Raw genomic sequence first — 22,754 nt, forward strand, 5'->3', positions numbered from 1 at the left:
TCAGTTTTGTTATATTGATTTGGCGATTTTTGGGGTGTTTGTTTTTACATTGTGCAAACTACTCTTTTTTGGTGAATTAAAAAAAAATTGCATTACATTTTACCTTATCAACATGTTACCTTTATTCTGTGGGTCGGTACAATTACAGCAACACCTAATTTATATTCGTTTTTTATGTGTTACTAATTTTTCAGAATAAAAACCCATTTGGGGACATAAATCAATTATTTTAACATCGACATCTTATGAGGTGCGTAACATTTTTATTATTCAGTTGACAGAGTTGGTTGAGGTCTTAATTTTTGCGGGATGACGTACTTTTTATCAGTACTGTCCTGGAGTACATATGGCTTTTTGAACTTTTTTATAGCATATTTTGTAAGGTGAGATGGTGAAAAATCATTACTTCAGGTGTTTTTTTCCATCTATTTTTCCGACTTTCACCGTGCAGGTTAAATAATGTTTCAATATTATTGTACGGGATGTTGCCGATATCTCCTCCACCGGAGTACATACTGGGAAAGCTGACAGTGTGCTTTCTAGTGGTATATAACACCGCACATTCATGAGGACATGTCACATACCTAATGAAGAAAGGTCCTCATTAGGTATGTGAGCCTTGTGACATGAATTCCTGCCCTACAGCTGTTAAACCTGTAGGGTGCAGTATAAAGAATCAAGAACATCCAGAGTGGCTTTGAACACTAAGCCCTACCTTCTGTTACAGCTACAATAGATAGTCCTTTGTTAAATGCTTGTAAGCTTGTTACATTCAAGTAATTGCACCTCAGATGGATCCAGATCTTGGTGTGTGATTAAGATTAAGCATTTTATTCTTATGCAAATTAGCAGAAAAGGCCTTTATGTGCGTGTTTTCTCATGCTAGGGCTTCAGTCTCTGCACTCGATAACCAGCCCTAGCTGCTCCCAGCTTCTCACCCAATTGCTTGAGTGATATTTCCAACAATGTCTGCAGTTAGGGGCAGTTATCTACAGCAGAAGCCCTGGCAGGAGAGGACAAATCCCATAAAGCCTTTTTCAGCTAAATTACAAAAGAATAAAATCCTGATTTTCAGAAAAATGGAGCTGCAATGCAGAATAAGAGAGACATCTTTGGACTGTGTAGAAGCCGCCCTACATGGTACTATCATTAGTTTAGCAATGATTTTCCTGCTGACAGACTCCCTTTAACATGCCTAGCACTTTGTGCCATAAAGACTTTACCATCTGCAGGAGTATTTGTGAAAATATGCACCACTATACATTATACCCTGTTGACACTATACGGGAGATCCTGCAGATTTTTTCCCAGAATAGCATTAACATTACTCCATTTCCTTTGTTACCTCCTTGTACCTTCTCAATGTCTTTAAGCCCTGGAGAAATTATATTGTAATTGATTTATTAAGACTTGTGATCCCTTTACTGCAGTTCATTCACATGACACAATACATCAACCTAAGGGTAAATTCACACGGGAGTTTTTTGGTCAGGATTTTGATGCGGAATCCATGTCAAAATCCTGCTCAAAAAGCCGCTTCCCATTCACTTCAATGGGTGCCGGTCATTTCCTTTTTCCTCAAGTGTTTTTTTCCCACTTGAGGAAAAAAGAAGCAACATGCCCTTTCTTCAGGCAGATTCAGCGGCTGATTCGGCCACAGACACCCGCATCGCGACACTCCCTCCCGACTAGGCTCATTCATTTGGGCCTAATCCGGGGTGGAATTCCACAAGTGGATGCCGGTGCACTGTATACACTGCACCGGCATCCAGTCGCGGCTAGTCGTTTTATGGACCGGATTCTGAGGCGGCCTCCGGTTCAAAAAACTCCGTCTGAACCCGGCCTACAGCGTTCACCCTCTATAAGTGCATTGAATCTTGAGATTGTTGATATTTTTCCACAATTTTGGTTCACAAGTCTTAAACAGTTCTCTTGTCCTCTTTCTGGTCTCCATGCTTAGTGTGGCACACACTAAGATTTAATTTCTCTCCTTTTTATCTGGTGTCAGGTGTGATTTTTATATTGAATGAAAAGTAGCAAGTTCCAGCATGAACAATCAGCCATCCATGTATCATAAAACTTTTATTTTACATATAAAAACTTCATGTGCAGCAGTAAGGGTGACAAGCGCCTACATGTTTCGGGGTTGCCCCCTTTCTCATGGCATATGGATGCGTGGTAAGCTGCAGTCTTTTAAACAATAAAAGGGTGAGTTCACACTGAGTATGCGCCAGCTTATTCTGAACGTAAAACACGTTCAGAATCAGCGGCGTATAAAGCAGTTCCCATTCGTTTCTATGGGAGCCGGCATACGAACACTCCCCATAGAAATGAATGGGCTGCTTTTTTCACTACGAGCGCTCCCATTGAAGTGAATGGAAAGTGCCCGCGTGTATGGCTAGCTCTGCTCATAGTGAAAAAAGCAGCCCATTTATTTCTATGAGGAGCGCTCGTATGCCGGCTCCAATAGAAATGAATGGGAACTGCTTTATACGCCGCTGATTCTGAACGTGTTTTACGTTCAGAATAAGCTGGCGTATACTCAGTGTGAACTCACCCTAAGAGACACAAGTAAAAACAAAGCCCCCCCCCCGTCTGCACAGAAACAGAAACTGATTAATTAAGCATCAAGTGTGGTGCTGGAGAGACAGAGGAAAAAGACGACATAATATGGAGTAATCATTTTAGAATGGTGCATTGAAGTGTAGCATATCAGAAAAAAATAATGATAATAGAAAAGAAAAGAAAAAAAAATTAAAACAAAAAAACAAAAACACAAAAAAAAAAACAAAAAAACAAAACAAAAAAACCTAAACATAAGTATAAAAGGGTAAATGTGGAGGAATTGTTTATATGTCATGCATAGAAATGAAACAATAAAATTAATGAGATGGAGAGAAAAAAAAAAACTAAAATAAAATAAATAATAATAATAATAATTGTATACATATGTATCTGTGTAGGGATCATTTCAGTATATAAAAGCTATATCATTGCGAAAATTCATGCCGCATGGAAATCTGGTTTTAAGCATAACAATCCAATACGCTTCTCTGCGTAAAAGTTTCTTCTGCCAATTTCCCCCCTAATAGGTTTACTGACCCTTTCAATGCCGTATGCTCTGAAATAAGTGGTATTCCCTCCATGTATTTCTCGGAAGTGTTTGGATGCTCCCGAGCAATGCAAGATGTCCAGATTGCTGCTATGATAAAGCGTACTTTTAGTTTTCTGGTGCTACAGCCTACATAATAGATTTGACATGCCTCGCAAGAAATGATGTATACGATGTGACCAGTATTAATGAAAGTTTTAATCTTGAAGATTTTATTCCCATCCGTATTAGAAAAATTCTTAGTTTTTTGGATGAATTTGCAGATATTGCACCTGTTCTGTCCACAACAATAACAACCTGTGGTATCAGAGTTTGTGAGGAAGGTGTTTACAGTTGGTGTTCTGTTTCTGAAATAACTGGGGGACACAAGATTGCCTAGGGACATCCCCCTCCTGGCAATAAAATTGCATCCTCCACTTAGGATGTTCTCCAAGATGTTGTCTTGATGTAAAATATATAAGTTATTCTTTATGATGTTGACTATGTGTTTGTAATTGTCACTGTAATCAGTTTAAAAGACTGCAGCTTACCACGCATCCATATGCCATGAGAAAGGGGGCAACCCCCGAAACATGTAGGCTCTTGTAACCCCTACTGCCGCACATGAAGTTTTTATATGTAAAATAAAAGCTACGTTTTATGATACATGGATGACTGATCGTTCGTGCTGGACCTTGCTACTTTTCATTCATTTGTTCCTGTCTCTGCTGGGAGAGATCTCCGAGCACCGATCGCATTGCATCCATTAACCCACGTTATACCAGCAACGCGATCAAGTGAGTGGATTTGTACTTAACCTTTTGTTACCTTTTTACTATGGATTTGGGCTGTTGCATTTATTGTTTGTGATTTTTATATTGTCCACACCTGTTACTTGCCACAGGTGAGGTTGAACGAGCGTCACATGCTTGTAACAAAGTTATTTACCAACAATTTGAGAAGATGTCAACAATGTTGTCTCAGACTATTTTTGGAGTTTTTTGTGAAATTATGTCCAATTTGCCTTTTGTTCTCTGTTTTTTTGTGTTGTTCCAATACACACAATGGAAATAAACATGTTTAACAAAACACGTGTAACTGCAATAATTTTGTGGAAGAAATACCTCATTTTCTGGAAAACTTTCAGGGGTGCCAACATCTTTGCCTATGATTATACATTCTACTCTACCCATTAGCTCAGGGATAGGGAACGTACGGCTCTCCAGCTGTTGCAAAACTACAACTCCCAGCATGCATACTTGCTCTGCTGTTGTTGGAACTCCCATGGAAGTGAATGGAGCATGATGGGAGTTGTAGTTTCACAGCAGCTGGAGAGCCAAAGGTTCCCTACCCCTGCATTAGCTATTGCTAGGTGCTGTCGTCGTCATGGACACGGCTTATTATGTATCAGAAATCCGTTCAAAACTGGCTGATCCAGCTGTATATATAAACGTATCTCATAAGATCCTAAATTTGAGCTTGCCAGATGCATTGAAAGTCTATTGGGAGAAGCTTTTCGTAATGCAGTCATTGATGAGGAATTGTATAAATTCTTGATAATAGAACAACCTACTACACCTGTATTATATACATTGCTAAAGATTCATAAGAATTTGAATACCCCGCCGGGGAGACCAATTGTGGCTGGTACAAGTTCTATCTTATCAAATATTGCATTATTTCTTGATAGATGTTTGAGGAACTTTGCGATTAGCGGTCCCTCATATATTAGAGATACAGCTGATTTTCTTGATAAATTATCTAATAGTGTCATACCCCAATCTGAGAAAGTTATATTGGCATCCTTTGATGTGGTATCTTTATATACAACATATACGAGGTGAGGACTAAAACTTAGCTTTTATTAATGATAATCAGAAAAAACTCACACATAAAATTACACATTAGGATTACATATTAGGATAACAAGGGTATTGAGCAAAAGTTACCCCGCTCACTGACATAGTCAACTCTTAATAAACGGATAATGCTATCCCCTATAACTGTAAGGGTAAGCCCAAGAGTTGAGCGCGGGGTGACCATTTATTTTCAAATTCAATATGAGCTCCCTGTCATCCACATATACTATCAGGCTATAAGGTCAATACTATACACCATGCCTGAATATTGCCTGTAATAAACAGTACAGCAGCTCTATACTATCAAATGGGTATGTTTGTGGAAGCACTACTGCCCATCATAAATAGTGTTAGGTGCAGTCACACGATATAACGTTGAGCGTGATCTGGCATGTATACACGTGTCGGCAGATGACGCGCTTAAAATGCTCCCATTCATTTCAATGGGAGTTAGGAGCGTATACGCCGTGATGTTTTGCGCCCGTGATTTTTGCGGCCGCAAAATCACGGGTGTAAAATAACGCGGTGTATATGCTCGTAACTCCCATTGAAATGAATGGGATCTTTTTGAGCGCGCAATCTGCTGACACGTGTATACGTGCCAGATCACGCTACACATTACATCATATGTTTGTATGTTTTATTTTATTAAAGTGTTTTTCTTCTGTTAATGATGGCCATTATTATATCTTTTATGTTGATTTTGGATAGTATGCATTTAGTCGGATTATTTCATCATAAAAAAAAAATTTCCTTTTTTTTTTTAAAAAAAGATTTTTTTTCCCCAATTTTTTTTTTCCATTTTTTATTTTCTTTCTTCCATAAATACATCTCTTTTCATTATGGGTTATGTTATATCTCATTGGCATCTTTATGATTATTTAATAATATTTTTTTTTTCTCCCTTTCTTACTTACTACCCAAAGGCCATTTATTGTTTTGCCTTTAAACACTGCGTAGGTCATTCTATGCGGTGGTTGAGACGGATTTTAGGAGACCCTCTCCTGTTCCCTTGGTGGAGTTACAGATTTGGTCTTCACTTTGGTCTGGTTGAAGCATATATGGCAATTGTGTTGGTGGTGACGCTGTTCACATTGTGCATGGCGTTACTGCTTTACATATATCCTAATTTAATGTTGCTGTCATGTTATGATTGTGTCCACAATGTGGCAAATATTTATTTCTTTATACTATATATATATATATATATATATATATATATATATATATATATATATATATATATAGCGTTTTTAACTATAGGGGGTGAGTCTTTAATCCTTTATTTCACTTATATGCAACAAATGTGATTTTATTTCTTACAAGCGGTTCATTAATCACTGCATAAGCTACACTTGTGTTTTTATTATAGCACAGCTCAATTTTATATGCTTTTAGAATATTGATTATATATGCAATATATCACTTGATTCCAAATCTTGCACATTTGACACTTTTGCACTTTATATGTTTGGTGCATGTTTTGATCATTGTGTAATGTAATCTTTTTACTAATGATGTATTTGATTGTTATTGACTACAATGAGTGGCATGTATTTCACTATAAAAGTCTGCACATTGCACTATGCTACTGCTTGAGAAAGGTCCTGCACTTCTGGGACCGAAACGATGCTATGGAATAAATCCTCACCTTTTTGATTTATTTTTGGAGTGCTGTTCATTTGCTGCATATTGCTAGGTGTTACCACAAACTTTTTAATTAATTAAACAGAAGACAACAAAAACAATGAAAAGTCATTGAAAAATGTTTTTCCAATGACTTTTCAGATTTTTTTTTTTTTTTTTTTTTTTTGTGGTATTCTTTGATACTATATTGCAGCAGTTTAACCAGTTGTAGAAGTTCAGGTTAACTCTGCTACATCTTTACATTTTCTCTAGGGAAAGGACAGCCAAAAAGCAGAAGCACCCATCCCAACTTTTGCTCTGCCATCACTCTCAGAAATACTCTGACTTACATAATGTATAACTAATCACTCTGTGACCCTAGGTGTTTGTGTTGCTGAGATGTGGGGCACAAGCACTGCTTAACAGACTAAATGAGTTTGGTAACTGTTTTCTCTCGTATCTGTAATACTCGCTCCTGCATGCTGTGCTGACTGTGGATATTTCTTGTATTTTTAGGGTGCCTTCACACGGAGTATACGCTCACTGATTCTGAATGTGTAACTCGTTCCGAATCAGCGGCGTTAAAACAGATCCCATTGCTTTCTATGGGAGCCGGCATACGTGCGCTCCCCGTAGAAATGAATGGGCTGCTTTTTTCCCTATTGCTTTCAATGTGATACGCGCGTTACACGTTCATAATCAGTGAGCGTATACTCAGGGGCGAACCTGCCCCTTTCACCGCCCGAGGCGAACTACAGAAAGCCACCCCCCCCTGCCGGGAGGAGGGGGCGTGGCGGAGCGGCGGAGGCGTGGTGAAGTACAGGGGCCAGGGCTTAGCGCCGGTCGCCGGCAGAGAGCAGGCACGGAGAAGACCTGCTCTCTGCCTGAGCGTGAGAGGAGGCTGCTGGAGCAGCGCTGCTCCAGTGACCTCCCCAAACCACCGCTCGGTGCTAAGCCAGTCCAGGACAGCTTGTCCTGGACTGGCTTAGGTAACCAAAAATGCCGCCCTTCCTGAGGCCCTGGCATAGCACCGCCTGAAGCGCTCGCTTCAGGCCGCCTCATGGGAGGTGCGGCGCTGCGCATACTCCGTGTGAAGGCACCCTTAGACATACATTTGTCATTTAAAAGGAGACTGCACTTACTCACTAACAAACAGTATATGGAACTTACAATAGTTTTGTCTCTTTGCATTGTAACTAATATCTCTAGTGAATGGACAAGCTCTAAAAAATTCTGAGAAGCCCTGCCTGGCTCATGTTAGGGGAAAGCCCACCGCCATTAGGGCTCACCTGAAGCAGTGACACATGCAGAGTTTTTTCAAATGGAATTTAGAAGGCAGTCACGTGTACCCATAACTTGTTCGGTAACTCTTCTTTCCCTAGATAAATATTTTGACATGTCCACAAGTTATGCCATATATCTGTGAAAGATGCAGGTCCCAGCCTGGGAACCTGAGGGTAAGTTCACACAGGGAGCATAAAGGCGGATTTTGGCACCGAGAGTGAAGCGGGGAGCCGCGTCACTCTTGGGCTAAAATCTGCCTGCCACGACTGTCGCGGATTTTAACAGTCGCGGCTTCCCCCTCCAGAGTAGGCTCAAATGAATGGGCTGACTCCAGAGGTTGCTGCCTGAAGAAAGGGCAGCTCGCTTCTTTTTGCATGTTGCCGCTCACAGATAAAAAGAAGCCTGGCGGTCATTGTGAGGGGGCTGATTATGATGTGGATTACGCACCATAATCCGCCCCCTCTGTGTGAACTAGCCCTTAGGCTAAGGCCCCACGTGGCCTTCCGCAACAAAAAAAAAAGCTGCAGGTAAAACTGCAGCGGTAACAAATTGCGGTTCTTCCCACAGCGCTTTAGACAGAAAGTTTGCGGAGGTTTCCTCTGCAGAATTTCTGTTTCATTTATATATATATATATATATATATATATATATATATACATATATATATATATATATATATATATATATATATATATATATGGGGAAACCGTCTGCAATTCCATAAACATAAATGACATGCTGTGATTTCCAAAAGCATGCCAATATCATGTAATTTTGGACTTAAAGGGATTTTACGGGCGTTAATAACTGATTGCCAAAGGGCCTGACACCCAGGCTCCTGTCTGATCAGTTGTATGAAGAAGCTGCAGCTCGGGAAAAGCTATTCCTGCTTCAAACAGCTTATCCATGGGAGTCCCAGGTGTTAAACGCTAAAGGATCTTCAATTGATGACTTATCCTAAGGATAGATCATAAATTGAAAAGTTTAAGTATACCCCTCTAGGACGAGTCTCAGCTTGAGACAACGCAGCATTTTGGCCTTGGCGGAAATGCAGCAGAAAAAAAACGCTGTGTTTTACATTAACTGAAAAGTTGATGGGATTCTGCCTAATCCCATCCACAAATTGAATTTTAAAAAATCTGCAGCCGAAACTGTTGCATTTTTGTAAATTGCAACATATCAATTATACCTATGGAAACGCTGGCATTTTCTATATACGTATATGTAATAGGAGGGGTTTTTTTTCCACAAAATCATATATATATTGTAAGCCGATGGCTGGTCAGGTAATGGAGGGGGTGTACATCTCACCCAGACTACTAAGGTGGGTGAGATGAGAAAACTCCAGAAAGAACGTTTCTCAGCAGATAACTATTGTCTGCTGAGGGTTATTTCAAAGTTCCGGTTACTGGGCTGGATTTTTAGGAACGGCAGGTAGGTTTGGTAGTGGGACCTGTCATTCCACCCCCCTCCAGTCCACACTTTGGGAATGTTCCGGCAGCGACTCAGCTGCAGAGAGACTGCTCATTAAAAGAGCTTAAGAAGTTGCTCCAGCAGCAGACTGGGGGCAGAGCTTGGCTGGAAAGCCAACAGAGAGGTCATATGTTTGGAGCTGTGTCCTGAATGATTCTACTGGCTTTTGGATTTCTGTTATTCTAGGTGAGGTAACCTGTTCTATGTTTAGTTAGAGCCTAGCCGGGCAGGGATTTATTCTTGTATTGTTTCCTTTTGCTGTAATACTACCTTTTTGAGTGAAAATAAAACTCTACCTTTGTTTTGGACTAAAGAATCTGGACTTTTGTGTTTATGCCACCCCACCTAGCAATCCCAGACCCTGACAGTATATGTGTATATATATGTATTTCTTGTTGCACACCTATAGGAGTGATCAATCTATTTTTACAGATGTACTCTTCTGTATTTCTGTATAATTTTCTGTACTGATCAGTACCTAAACATTTCTTCAAATTCCTGTACCATAAATGGTCATGTTATAAGTTGACTACTCAGCCATAAGCTTGACCACACTGTCCCTCCTTCTCCCTTAAAAGTACTATAAAAACTATAAGGGGCTATTGTTTGGTAATCTCGGTTGGAATCATGAGACAGAAAGATGTCCAGCACCTCTGGAAGTCATTGCATGATGGGTATATATCAGTGCATGATATATAATGGGGCTCCCCATCCAGTGAGCTATTGCATCATCTGTAACCACAGCTAAGTATTATCTCTTTTCATTTATTAAACACTTATTATTTTATTATATTCTGGTGTTATTATAGTCAATCTTAGACTTTCAGTTAACTTGTTTTAAAAAAAAAAACTGTTTCCCTACAGTATAATAGGGTCAGAAAGTCCAGAGGAAAACTCTGCAAAGTTTCTATGAAAAACATTGCGGGAAAAAACATGTCACGTTTCCACTTCTGTCTTTTTCACATAATTTTTGACTGTGGCTCGCTACATGTGACCTTAGCCTTCATAGGGACAGTGTCCTCCATAGTTTATAATATGTATGTTTGCTTTTGCTTTAAGCTTTTTGGTTTGTTTTGATGTTGGTGTCTATTTGGTTCATAAGGGCTTCCTATAATCTATAGCAGTAAGATAATCAGTATATCAGTGACCCCTAGAGATAAACTGGATAAACTGAATGGGATGGTCTTCACATTGCTGTTTGTTGTTTTTGCTGTTTTTCTTTCGTACAGAAAGATTTTTCTTAAAGTTTCATAACTATGTTACAAGTAGGTAGGCACAGTACATGGTGCATGGGAAAATGTATCCATATAATACACCATTACAATGTTATTACAATTGCAAGGCAATACTGACACAAAATCCACCATTTCATGAGATAGTAGAAAACCAAAAGATGAATGAAAGTAGATAAAAGCAAGAGAGGACAACTGAGCACATGAAGAAAAAAGGGGGTGATGATGGGAAAGCTGGTGATAGTGGAAATGACACCCCCATCAGGGTGCCAAGGCTGCTTATTTGGTTTTACATTTCATTTTGTTAATGTGTTGCTTCTAGTATACAGTAAAGTATGAACAAGTTTAATATACTCATTTCTGTGCATGCGCTTTAATTTCCCTCTACATGTTGCCTTCTTTTAGCTTTGTTCTGTACTCTAGTTTTTAGACCCCACAAGTAGCACCTTCCCATTGACATAGTTGTGCCTGCCCATTTACTACATGATTCCCTGAGATGTGGATGTGCAAATGATGTCTTTCATGTTTATCCCATAGCAAAGGGTTGTCCTCAACGAACGAAAATTAAAACATTATTATGCAATACTATTGTGGCTACATATTTCTGGATTACATAATATAACACTGTCTCATCCACTCACAATACTGTATTGATATTCCTAGTCATCAGGTTTACTCTGCACTGGTCTACTGTTTGTAGCAGTGTATATGGAACCAGATGCAGAAGGCTTAATATACTATTCAGTGGCTGAGCATCACTATTACAGCTTAAGGTAGGGGCCCCACATGGCGTAAGTGCCACAATTTGTCCGCAGCAGAAACACCATGGGAAAAATCGCGGCATTTTACAGTAACGGCAAAGTGGATGGGATTGTAGCAAATCCCATGCTCACTTTGTGGCAAAAACTGTGCTGCGACCACGCGAAATCGCAGCATGTCAATTATACCTACGGAAACTCTGGCAGTTTCCACTTAAGCATAATTGAAACAGAGAGTCCACAGAGGAAACCTAAAGCACTGTGAGAAGAACTGCAATGTGTTGCCACCATGGTTTTTCCCGCAGCGCTTTTTTGCTGCTGGACACCATGTTGGGCCTTAGCCTAACTCTTGTTCATTTCAGTGAGAGCTGAGCCTGACTTCATAACTCACTTGTCTGATAGTTTGTCTAGGGGGCCATTCACATGGATGAAAATGGTGAGAAATTTGGCGTGGAATTTCAGCGCTGAAAAAAAAAGCCTCCCATTGACTTCAATGGGTTCCTTTCTCAATGGAAGGCTTTTTTCAGCGCTGAAATTCCACATCAAATTTCACATCATTTTCCTCCGTGTGAATGGCCCCTAACTGTCTGCTCTTGGCCCCATGCTAAAAACAGCTGATCGGATGCAGTGTCATGCTGGTTGGGTGCGGTGTCATCCCCACCTACTTGTTAAACAAGGCCGCGAAACTCTCAGAAAAGTGTCTAAAACTAATTATAGAATGATGGTTCATTTACATTAGTAAAGCTGCCCCAGTAAGTTTTATTCTAACTGTTCATCCCCATACATACAGTGTTGGCCAAAAGTATTGGCACCCCTGCAATTCTGTCAGATAATACGCGTTTTCTTCCAGAAAATGATTGCAAGCACAAACTCTTTGGTATTATTATCTTCATTTATTTTGCTTGCAATGAAAAAACACAAAAGAGAATGAAAAAAAAAAGTCGCTGTGGAATTATATCCTATTTTTGACAATTCTTTTTGTGGTTTTCCATTGAAGACAAATTAAATGAAAATAATAATACCAAAGAATTTGTGCTTGCAATCATTTTCTGGAAGAAAATGAGTATTATCTGACAGAATTGCAGGGGTGCCAATACTTTTGGCCAACACTGTACTCATCAATGTTACTTTCATCTTTTTGCAGCTATACCAATTTGGGTAGCTGATGGTTTCATGGTAGGTGGCCTGTAAGTGCCTATTTAATGGAGTTAGCTATGGAGCCCAGCACAACCCTCCTGTATTTATGTGTTAATGGTTAGCATAGACTGTGTAAGCCATTTAGGAACTGATGAAGACTCTTCTTGTCCTTTTGAGCATTAAGGCAAATGATAAGGGGTGATCCATGAATTACAGACAAAAAGTGTACACAAAATGTCCGTAAATCCTGAAAAGTCCAATAAATATTCCTGAAACTGGATTTTGGAAACTTAAAATGTATACTCACTTTTGATTAGATTTTATTAACATTTCTGAGGGGTCCAAGTGAAAAAAAATGACATTTACTCTGCTTTAAAAATGACACCAACTTTGTCCACCAGGTCTTCACAATTATGGCGATACCATATTTCTGTTGGTTTTGCTGCTTTTACTAAATAAAGGCCTACAACCTCCAATAACACTACTGCCACCACACCATAATTTGAACAGCCTCTAACCTCATCTACTCTCTATCCCTCTTCCCTCATAGACTGTAAGCCCTTCTGGGCAGGGCCCTCAATGCCACTGTTGGTTACTGTTAGTATTATATTTGTTTTGTATATTTTGTGTACTGTATGTAAACCCTCAATGTACAGCACCATGGAATGAATGGTGTGCTATTAATAATAATAATAATAATAATAATAACTTTATGAAAATAATCAATCTTCTTGGGGTTGCCATATGTATGTTAACACCTATAATTCTGTTTTGTTAACAGAGCTCTATCAGGACTCTTTATTTCTGGTGAGAAAAATACATTAATTTTGCTTTTTTTATGGTGTTCACAATATAGGCTAGATAATGCTATTTTTGGACTGTGTGGACTTGTACACACATAGGAATACTTAAAGGGGGTTGTCCAGGCAAAAGTAGTATTTTTTAAATCGGCCAGGGTGGTGAAAAAAAAAAATCATACTCCCCTTTCACCGGTGCTTCAGCGCCCTTCAGCATGGTCCAGATCTCATGTTACTCCTGAAGACAGGGTGCATGCAACCTATTGTACATGGCTCCACCGTGATCTATATCTCCTACACATAACAGAGTGGGCTTGAGAAAGGTTACTCTGGCAACCGAAAAGTCGCCACCTGACTCGGCATAATTTTTTGTGGATAATGTTATTAAACATTGGTGGACAATTACGCAAATTTGTTATCTTGCAATGATAAAACTTTATCACTGCATCTAATGAAGTGAGTGCCGTGACTTTTCTACTGTTGGCCTAAGATTGCAAAATCCTGCTGCACTGCACCACGCTACACGAGTCTTTAACTATGCCCCTGCCCCTGTGCTGCTATATACATAAGTAAAGCAGGTAATTGTCTGCTTAATTACGACATTGTACTGTTCTTACATGGCCTCGTAAACCGAATTTCGACGTAATTTCGCCGTAACCATACGACGCTGCGTAGGAACGGATCAATGTGATTTAGTGTGCAGCGGCTCGAAACCGAGGAAGACTGTACCATGTACAGTACAGTACAGTCTTCCTCGGTTCTGAGCTGCTGCACACTAAATCACGTACTGTACAGGGAGAGCTGGCAGCTTGCATTTATGCGGGAGCTTACTTTTTCTCATAGGAATGCATTGTCCAGCGTTGATTGGCCAGTGTACAGCATTTGGCCAATCAATGCTGGCCAGGAGGCGGAGTCTAAGATCGGACCACAATGGAGACTGCTGTGGTCCGATCTTAGACTTCGCCTCCTCACAGACGAGCCTCTGGCAGAACCAGTGTTGATTGGCCGAATGCTGTACACTGGCCAATCAACACTGGTCAATTCATTCTTATGAGAAAAAGTAAGCTCCCTTGTAACAGCAAGCTGCCAGCTCTCTTCCAATGAGCAAGGACGAGCCTGCTGCAGAACCAGCGTTGATTTGCCGCAGGCTCGTCCTTGCTAGTCGGGAATGCTGGCAGTTTTCTGTTACGAGGGAGCTTTACTTTTTAGCTCATCTCTAGTCGTAACCACAAAACATCGTAACCTGAGGACTAACTGTATATAGTCCTAGACTCCTTGCAGTGAATGACCTTGAGCGACCCCTTCATAGTGCAGCTCTTTTAGCAACCAAGAATCCCTGCCCTATAAAGGAGTTGCTTGTTGTCATTCATCACGTGCAGGCTCCTCTTAGGGCAGTGACGCTTGGTTGCTGAAAGAGTCCCCGCACAAGCTATGTGCCAGAGAAGTGCTCTAATTTTTATTATTAAAGGGGTTTCCAGGAATTGGACAAACCACGGAAGAGGCCGGGAGAGGTGTAACAAAAAAAAAAAAAAAAAAAAAACCTGTCCCGGTGCTCCATTATCCTTTGCTGCTATCCATTTGACCTCATGCCATGCCCTCATGGGGTCACAGTGGGTTAGCCGCAAAAAATTGCTTTGCGGCTAAAACAAAGCAAACTTGCCCCATGTCTCTCAGTCTAAAATAAAAATTGCATTGAATGGGATTTAAATATATCACATCCGCACTTAAGAAAAAAAACTGCAGTGCGAACTGCCCATGAAATCCCTAGCACAAACCGGCTGATTTTGCTAGTTTATTTTTTTGCTTTGGTTGAATCTGCTGCAGGATATTTCAGACATCCCACAGTGGACCTATCCCTTGAGGCTTTAGCCTTAATGTGTTTTGTTGTTTTTTTGCTTTGCAATCTCCTAGGTTCATTTGAATCAGCTCAGATTTGTTGGACTCCATCAATGATCACCATTTTTTTTTTAAAAAAAATAAAATGGTCAACGAGAGATGTGGGAAAGATTTTAAAATAATTATTAGAATTATTTAAAATAAATTTTGTTGTGTATGTGTTTTTTAAAACTTTATTCCCTCTTTAGCAATAGACAGTTGTCACTGAGGTGAGGCTTAGCAAGTAAAAAGACTACTACTAACCATCCATTATTACACTGGTTCGTGTTACCACCCTTATTACCCTGCTAGTGTTGGGAACAGCTGGGTAGCAGCCTGTACCCGACCACCTGATGTGATCGTCAAGCATTGGAGCAGCCTCAGGCTGGTTTTATCACCCAAGGAGTGACCAAAAACTACGAGCCTTCCCATCCTGGAAATGCTGGGCTGTGGCTGTTGGTGGTATCTTTCTTAAAATGGAGAAAGGGGGACCCCAAATCATATTTAAAAAAATATTAAAAAGCCAGCCAGATACAATAAGCACTTTCAGCCGAGCATTAATAGGATGAGAAGGAACACAGTATTTGGTCCTTTACAGCCTGATAATACCAGCCTGTAACCAGCCTTGTGCCTGACCATTACATTACATTGTCTGAAAATTTCAGTTAGCTGACTCTTCCCAGCAACAATGTTAGTGGTTAATAATGTGGGTGAGTGGTGGTATTTTTACTGTTTAACACTAAGACCAACTTTAATAATGGACAAAGTCACCAGACAACTTTCCATTACTAAGGTGGTAATAAAGGTTTAAAATACAAAAAGAAACATAAGATGTTTTTTTCTTATTGAAGTAAAAACTCACTTCACTTGTCCCTCTTAAAAAAAAAAAAAAAAATTGTGAACAGAGTCCATTCAATCTGAAACAGTCCAAAGAATTGTGGAAACCTGCTAAACTAAAATGAAAAAGTTAAGAACATGAAAGTGATTGCCTAAAGTTGTACTTCTGTCTTCATATAGTTTCTGTAAAAACTATTTTTACTTGTCGTGGTCCTAGTAAAATTCTGGTTTTAAGTGAAGGGGTCATTTTGGTAAAAAACTGATGGCAAAAAAATATGACACTTGACGGTTTTGCAGTAGAAAACTAGCCTCAAATATTAGAAAAAAGCATCATGACTAGAGATGAGCGAGTACTATTCGAAACGGCCGTTTCAAATAGCACGCAACCATAGGAATGAATGGAAGCGGCCGCACGCCGGCCAGCCGGCCGCTTAACTCCCTGCGTGCCAGCTACGTCCATTCATTCCTATGGGTGCGTGCTATTCGAAACTGGAGTTTCGAATAGTACTCACTCATCTCTAATTATGACATTTTTGAACCATCTGACAAAACAAATTTATACTGATGCAACTGTTATATGTGAATGCACCCTAAGAATTACTATTCCTAAACCGTCACTTAACACTGAGTCATCCGCAGAAGCACTTCCTTGTACATCTGCACTCTAGGGTGAGGTTAACTGTAAAAGTCATTTGTAAAATGTAATTGTATTACACTGTACAAAACATTCTGATTGTAAGCGCACGTGGGGTGCTCATGTGTTTAATCACATTTATTTATACAGAAAACTGCATGCAGGGTTTTTCTGTCCGCTTGAGAAGTCGGACATCTTCTCTTGCGGACAGGAAAGGACGGGCACGGAGTGCAAAAGAACGCACCCGATGCCCATTCAAGTGAATGACAGGTGTCACGGACACATCTAGTGTCCGCTCCTAATGTCCGTGACAGATTTTGAGCGGACACTAGGAGCGGACACTACATGTCGGACACCGACGGTAGTGTGAACGCCCCCTTATTCATTTGAACAAACTTGGTCATTTTTTCTATGGAAATATTTCAAGGCAGCAACTGTCCTTGAATTGGTTATCCAGCTTCCAAAAATTAACTGCAAATGAATCCAAAGCAGTGCTAAATCCTCACTGTTCCCTTGTTACTTGCTGTTCCTTGTATCATTGTTATTTACATGCAATGAATCTATGGACAAACTACATTTCCCATGATTCATCTTCCTGCTCTCATTCTCTGTGTATCTCTCCCTTCTCTGCTTTCCTCTGTGTGAAAAATACTTCCTGCTACAGGATCGGTTTTGTGTCTAACTTCTTCTTCCATGAAGCCGCTCTACTTTGCATATCTGACCAGGTGAAAATAATCACTCCAACAGAGGTCAGCATAAGCGGCTTCAAGTAACAAGGAGGTGACACTCTGCTGTGCTTTTTTTTTAATTTGCTGGCTGAACTTCTCACAGGGAGGGATAGTTAGCTTGTAAACAAAGCATCAGCTGTGGTCAAAGACCTGAAAATAAATCAGGTAAACTGCTCCACATTTAAACCGGATATATATTAGAAAATGTTTTTAATTGCTACATCCTGTTATTTGGGCCATCTTTATATATATTATACTGCAAATACAGATCATTCACATAAATGGTGCTGAACCAAAATACCAGAAGCAACCAATGCATAGAGAAGAGCGACGTGTTACTATTAGAGATGGTTGAATCGGTTTGCAACAAATCAGTTTCTACCCGAATATTCCAAATTGATAGATTTTTAATTAAACTGAATATCTCAATAAAATACCTTAAGATTGTGCCATCGAAAAGACCCTCTTCCTGCCATTGGGTGAGGGTTGGACCTCAGTGTAGGGTTACACCGAGCTCCTGTGGCATATGGCAGGACCTTATTTCCTTTCCATGGAGTGGAGAACACACGTCACCTTGCAGAATATTTGGTACATGGCGTGGCAATGGCATCAAGTAACATGTTAAGTCTATTTGAGTTGCAAACAAGATTCTAAACATGTGATTAAGTTATGTACTAAAGTTCTCGTTGACGCCCCAAATTACCCATAGTTGGTTTACGTGTCTTCATTTAAATCTATTATATTAAGAATGGGAAGGGGGGTTTGTCATATGTGCAGTTTAAGCCTGGAGGCTCTTGACCCAGGATGTTGGTGATAGGACTAATCTCCTTCCAGTCCCTATTCTGATTGGACTGGCTGAGGGGAAGGAAGAGGTGGGCATAGCAGGTCATACTCTTGGTGCTGAACGGTCCTCTTCCTCTTGTACATTAAGCAAAAGAAATCAAACATATAAAATATAACTTTTGCTAAATATGCTGAATCCAAAAAAAAGAGCCGTCTTACCATATATTTGGTGATACATGAGATACATGGGACACAACAGCAGAGGTACAGAACTCAATTACCCTGTTACAGCCCTTAAAATCCTGGATCCAGAATTCCTGCCTTTACAAGGGAAGTAATAAATCACTTTTTGAACCTATTCACTAATACTCATCAGGGGATTTACAACAAATGAGTAACAAATAAGGGATTGTTCCCTACTTATGGTTATGTTGTCTACCAACAATAACCCACCCTTGGCCCTGGTGTAAAGAAAAACACGTGGGAAAGGAACCTCCACCACTCACCCGTATCACTAACAATATGTTCAGTGCGTGGTAAGGTGTAACTATAACCCCATAATGTTCAGACCAATATGTGCAAGAAAAAATCTCAATCTACACACCATGTAACAAATGCTGCAAAAAGTCACAAAAATTACACCCAAACCAGAACAAACTTAGTGTTAGGCAGAAGTATCGCAGCATGCTTTGATGGTTAGGATATATAGGCTCACCTCCATCATGCAGGGGACCCAATGTGGATTACACATGACTGTGATGTCCAGTTTTTTTTAACAGCTGTCGTACAGCTGCCTTCAATTCTCCGGATGTGAATGGGAGCTATTTACATGACTGATACTTAACAGATTGTCAAAAAATAGGTGATGTTTTATTGAAAAGTATAAGGAGTCCATAAAAATGGGTGCCCTTTGGGTGCAAAATGAATGTGAAACTTTTTGCACGACGTTCATCTGAATGTGGGCTAAAATGATGCAATGCAATGTGATCAACAAGAAACTTCATCCAGCATATCTGCTTAATGGAAGGTGAATGGAAATATTAGGGATTGTCACTGATATGAGACTGTCAGACTAATCTAGGATACCAAAATGTTTATAGTACGTGTAATGCGAAGCCTGATGAATAAAGACGTGATATAAGGATTAGTAATCTCGAAAATAATAACTGCAGCATTGTGAGTCACTGCATTAATGTGCCTGGTGTTATATAATATAAACTGAAAATACAGGAAATAAAAAAAAAAAAAAAGTGCATAAGCTTCCATGTGTAAAGAAATGAGGCATCAAAACCCAAAGAATTTACATTTAGATACCAGCAACATAAATCAAACTGATATATAATATATGGAGAAAAGTATTGGGACGCAGTTTTTAATCAATGAATTCTGTTGGTTTCGTCAGTCATAGGTATAAATGATCCAGAACTGAGCCAAGCAGTCATCTTAAGGCTAAGACCCTACACTGCAAAAAAAAAACGCTTTGTAGTTGCATATTTTGCTACAATTTTTTGAGCTAAAGTCAAGAGTGGCTAGAAAAGGAATGGGAGACAAAAGACGCACTTACACTTTTCCACTCCTGGCTTTGGCTCAAAAAAAAGCAGTAAAACCTTTTCCAAAAAAAGTTGCTTTTCCGCACCATGGGACATTAGCCGTACAAATATTTGTGAAAGAATGACTTGTTGTAAAGCTCAGCAAATTCCTATGTGGTACTGTAATAGGATTCCACCATTGCCACAAGTCAGTTTGTGACATTTCTACTCTCCTAGATATTTCATGATGAACTGTGAGTGTATTTACAAAACAGCAACTCCGACTACTGAAAAAAATCACTATATAATATATGGCTCTATAATTCGGGCCAGACACACCTCTGCAAAATTTGGGGTATATGGGCCCACATAAAATGTATGCTCATATGCATGAGGCCTAACACTGGGAATAGATCGAGACTGATCATTCCTATTAATGCCATTTCACCTAATAATAAACCCATCTAAAATTGTGAAACCTTTAGCCTGGTGACGGGTCCGCCATTGTCAAGCACAATGCCAAGTGTTGGATGAAGTAGTATAACCACCATTATTGGACTCTGGAGCAGTAAAAACCTGTTCTATGGAGAAACTGCAGATTGTTCTCAAATGATCTTTTGTCTCGATCAGATGCTGATGAATATGACCAATAATGCAGGTCTTTTATTTCTTAGAAACCTAGCTATTATTTCTTTGCGGCCAGATTATCTTCGAATGCATGTACTGTCCCTTCCAGATTACCTGGCCGCAAAGAAATTGGGTTTCTGACAAGTACCAGACCATGTAAAGTTTCTGCATTCATTGCTGTATCCACTGGCAACCAATGAAGGCAAAAAACTATCACCACTGATAGCAGCCCACAAAGAAAATCCTTAGGGTCAGTGCACACAGTTTTTTGGCGCTGATTTTGATGCTGAATCTGCTTCAAAATCAGCCTCCAAAAAAAAGCCTCCCAATAGAGTTCTATTGGGAGGGTTTTTTTGGAGGCTGATTTTGAGGCGGATTCAGCGTCAAAATCACTGCCAAAAAACTCTGTGTACACTGACCCTTAAAAGTCTGCAAAAGTTGGAATTGCTTATATTGGCCAAACTGTTCACTGTCTACACAATGATTAACCCCTTCCCGACATCCGCCGTACTAGTACGGTAGATGTCAGGTGTTTACCTCCAGGTCCGGGTCCGGGATTGCGTTGCCATGACAGCGAGGAGCCTTGTGAAGGCTCCCCGGTCTGTCATTCACTGGTATTCACAGCCCAGGTATTTTGTAATGCATTGCATTACTGATCAGACCCCCTAGGGGTTTTGAACCCCTAGGGGGTCTAATAAATGTATAAAAAAAAAAAAATTAAAAGTAGAAAAAAATATAAAAAATTATAATAAATAATAAAAATTCAAATCACCCCCCTTTCCCTAGAACACATATAAAAGTAGTTAAATACTGTGAAATACCTATATGTTGGGTATCCCTCTGTCCGAAAACGCCCACTCTACAAAATTATAAAAATATTTTTCCCGTACAGTAAATGCCGTAGTGGGAAAAAAAAGTCAAAAGTGCCATTTTTTCACTGTTTTGCCTCTGATAAAAATTTGAATAAAAAGTGATCAAAGCAATAACAATTCCCCAAAATGGTATAAATGAAAAGTACACCCGGCTCCACAAAAAAATGATGCCCTATGCATCCCTGTATACGTATAAAAAAGTTAAGAGTGTCAGAATATGACGACTTTTAGAAGAAAAAAAAAAATTGGCACAGTTTTGGATTTTTGTTAAGGGGTTAAACTGTAAATAAAACCATATCAATTAGGTATCCACAGAATCGTACCGAAACATAGAATATAGGTGACGTCATTTTGGTTGCACAATGAACGCCATAAAAACGAATCCCGTAAGAAAATCGCACAAATGCACTCTTTCTTCCACCCCATTCTGAATTTTTTTCCAGCTTCCCAGTACATTATTCAGAATAATTAATGGCGGCATCATGAAGAAAAATTTGTCCTGCAAATATTAAGACCTCATATGGCTCTGGGAGTGGAGAAATAAAAAAGTTATATGGTTTGGAAGTGGAGGGGAGTCAAAAATGAAAAACAAAAATCAAAAAATGCCGTCGGCGGGAAGGGGTTAAAAAAAGGACGTCACATGGCAGCACACGTCACACAGCAGCATTACGTTAAATTCAATGTCAGAGAATGGCAACCATCAAAATATCTATTTTTGGCCGTTTTCAAGGATCCATCCATATACTCATATGTATGGGGAATAAGTTAAAACGGGTGCCCCTTGGGTGCAAGATGGCCATAGAAAATAAAAAAAAATTTGCAGCCATTTTGCACCTCATTCATCTAAATGTAGCCTTATGCCTTAGGAAACGCTGTGTTTTTGGTTGCTGTGGAAACGCAGCAAAAAAAAAAAAAAAAAAACAGTACCAGACAAGTGAATGAGATTCCATTTAGTCTCCTCCAGAAAAAAACTGTGGAGAAGAAAACTACAGAAAAAACTACAAAAGTATTTTCATTGCAGGCATTTTTTCTATTTTCGATTTTCGTTTTTAACTCCCTGCCTTCCATACCCCATAGCTTTTTATCTTTTCATTCACAGAGCCATGTGAGCGCTTAATGTTTGCTTGCCAAATTGTTCCTCATTATGGTATGGTATTCTGTACAATTTACTGGAAAGCTGTAAAAAAAAAATCAGAATGGGGAGGAACTGGAGAAAAATTGCATTTGTGCAACTTTCTTTCAGGCCTCATTTATGGTGTTCATTGTGCAGCCAAAATGACATGTCATTTGTATTCTATGGGTCTGTACTACTCCGGAGATACAAAATTTATATGGACTATAAGACGTACTGGACTATAAGACGCACCCAGGTTTTAGAGGAGAAAAATAGCGAAAAAAAATTTCAGGCAAAAAATGGTAAAATATTTAATGTATGGGAGTTGTAGTTTTGGAACAGCTGCAAGGCCACATTGACAGGTGACCCTGCAGCTGTACGGGGATGTATAGGGCGTTTTTTTTGTGGGGCCAGGTGTACTTTTTAGATATACCATTTTGGGAAATGTTTATTGCTTAGATCACCTTTTATTTAAATCAGAGGCAAAACGGTGAGAAA

At 39.6% G+C, this 22,754-nt stretch overlaps 1 protein-coding gene across 1 annotated transcript in view; it reads right to left on the bottom strand.

Annotated features, from left to right (window-relative positions):
* LOC142213284 (guanine nucleotide-binding protein subunit alpha-15-like) overlaps positions 1-22,754 on the bottom strand; it is a 53,998-nt gene that overhangs the window by 27,896 nt on the left and 3,348 nt on the right. The window lies entirely within an intron of this gene.

Source organism: Leptodactylus fuscus, chromosome 1 (genome assembly GCF_031893055.1).
Source record: "Leptodactylus fuscus isolate aLepFus1 chromosome 1, aLepFus1.hap2, whole genome shotgun sequence".
Classification (NCBI taxonomy): domain Eukaryota; kingdom Metazoa; phylum Chordata; class Amphibia; order Anura; family Leptodactylidae; genus Leptodactylus; species Leptodactylus fuscus.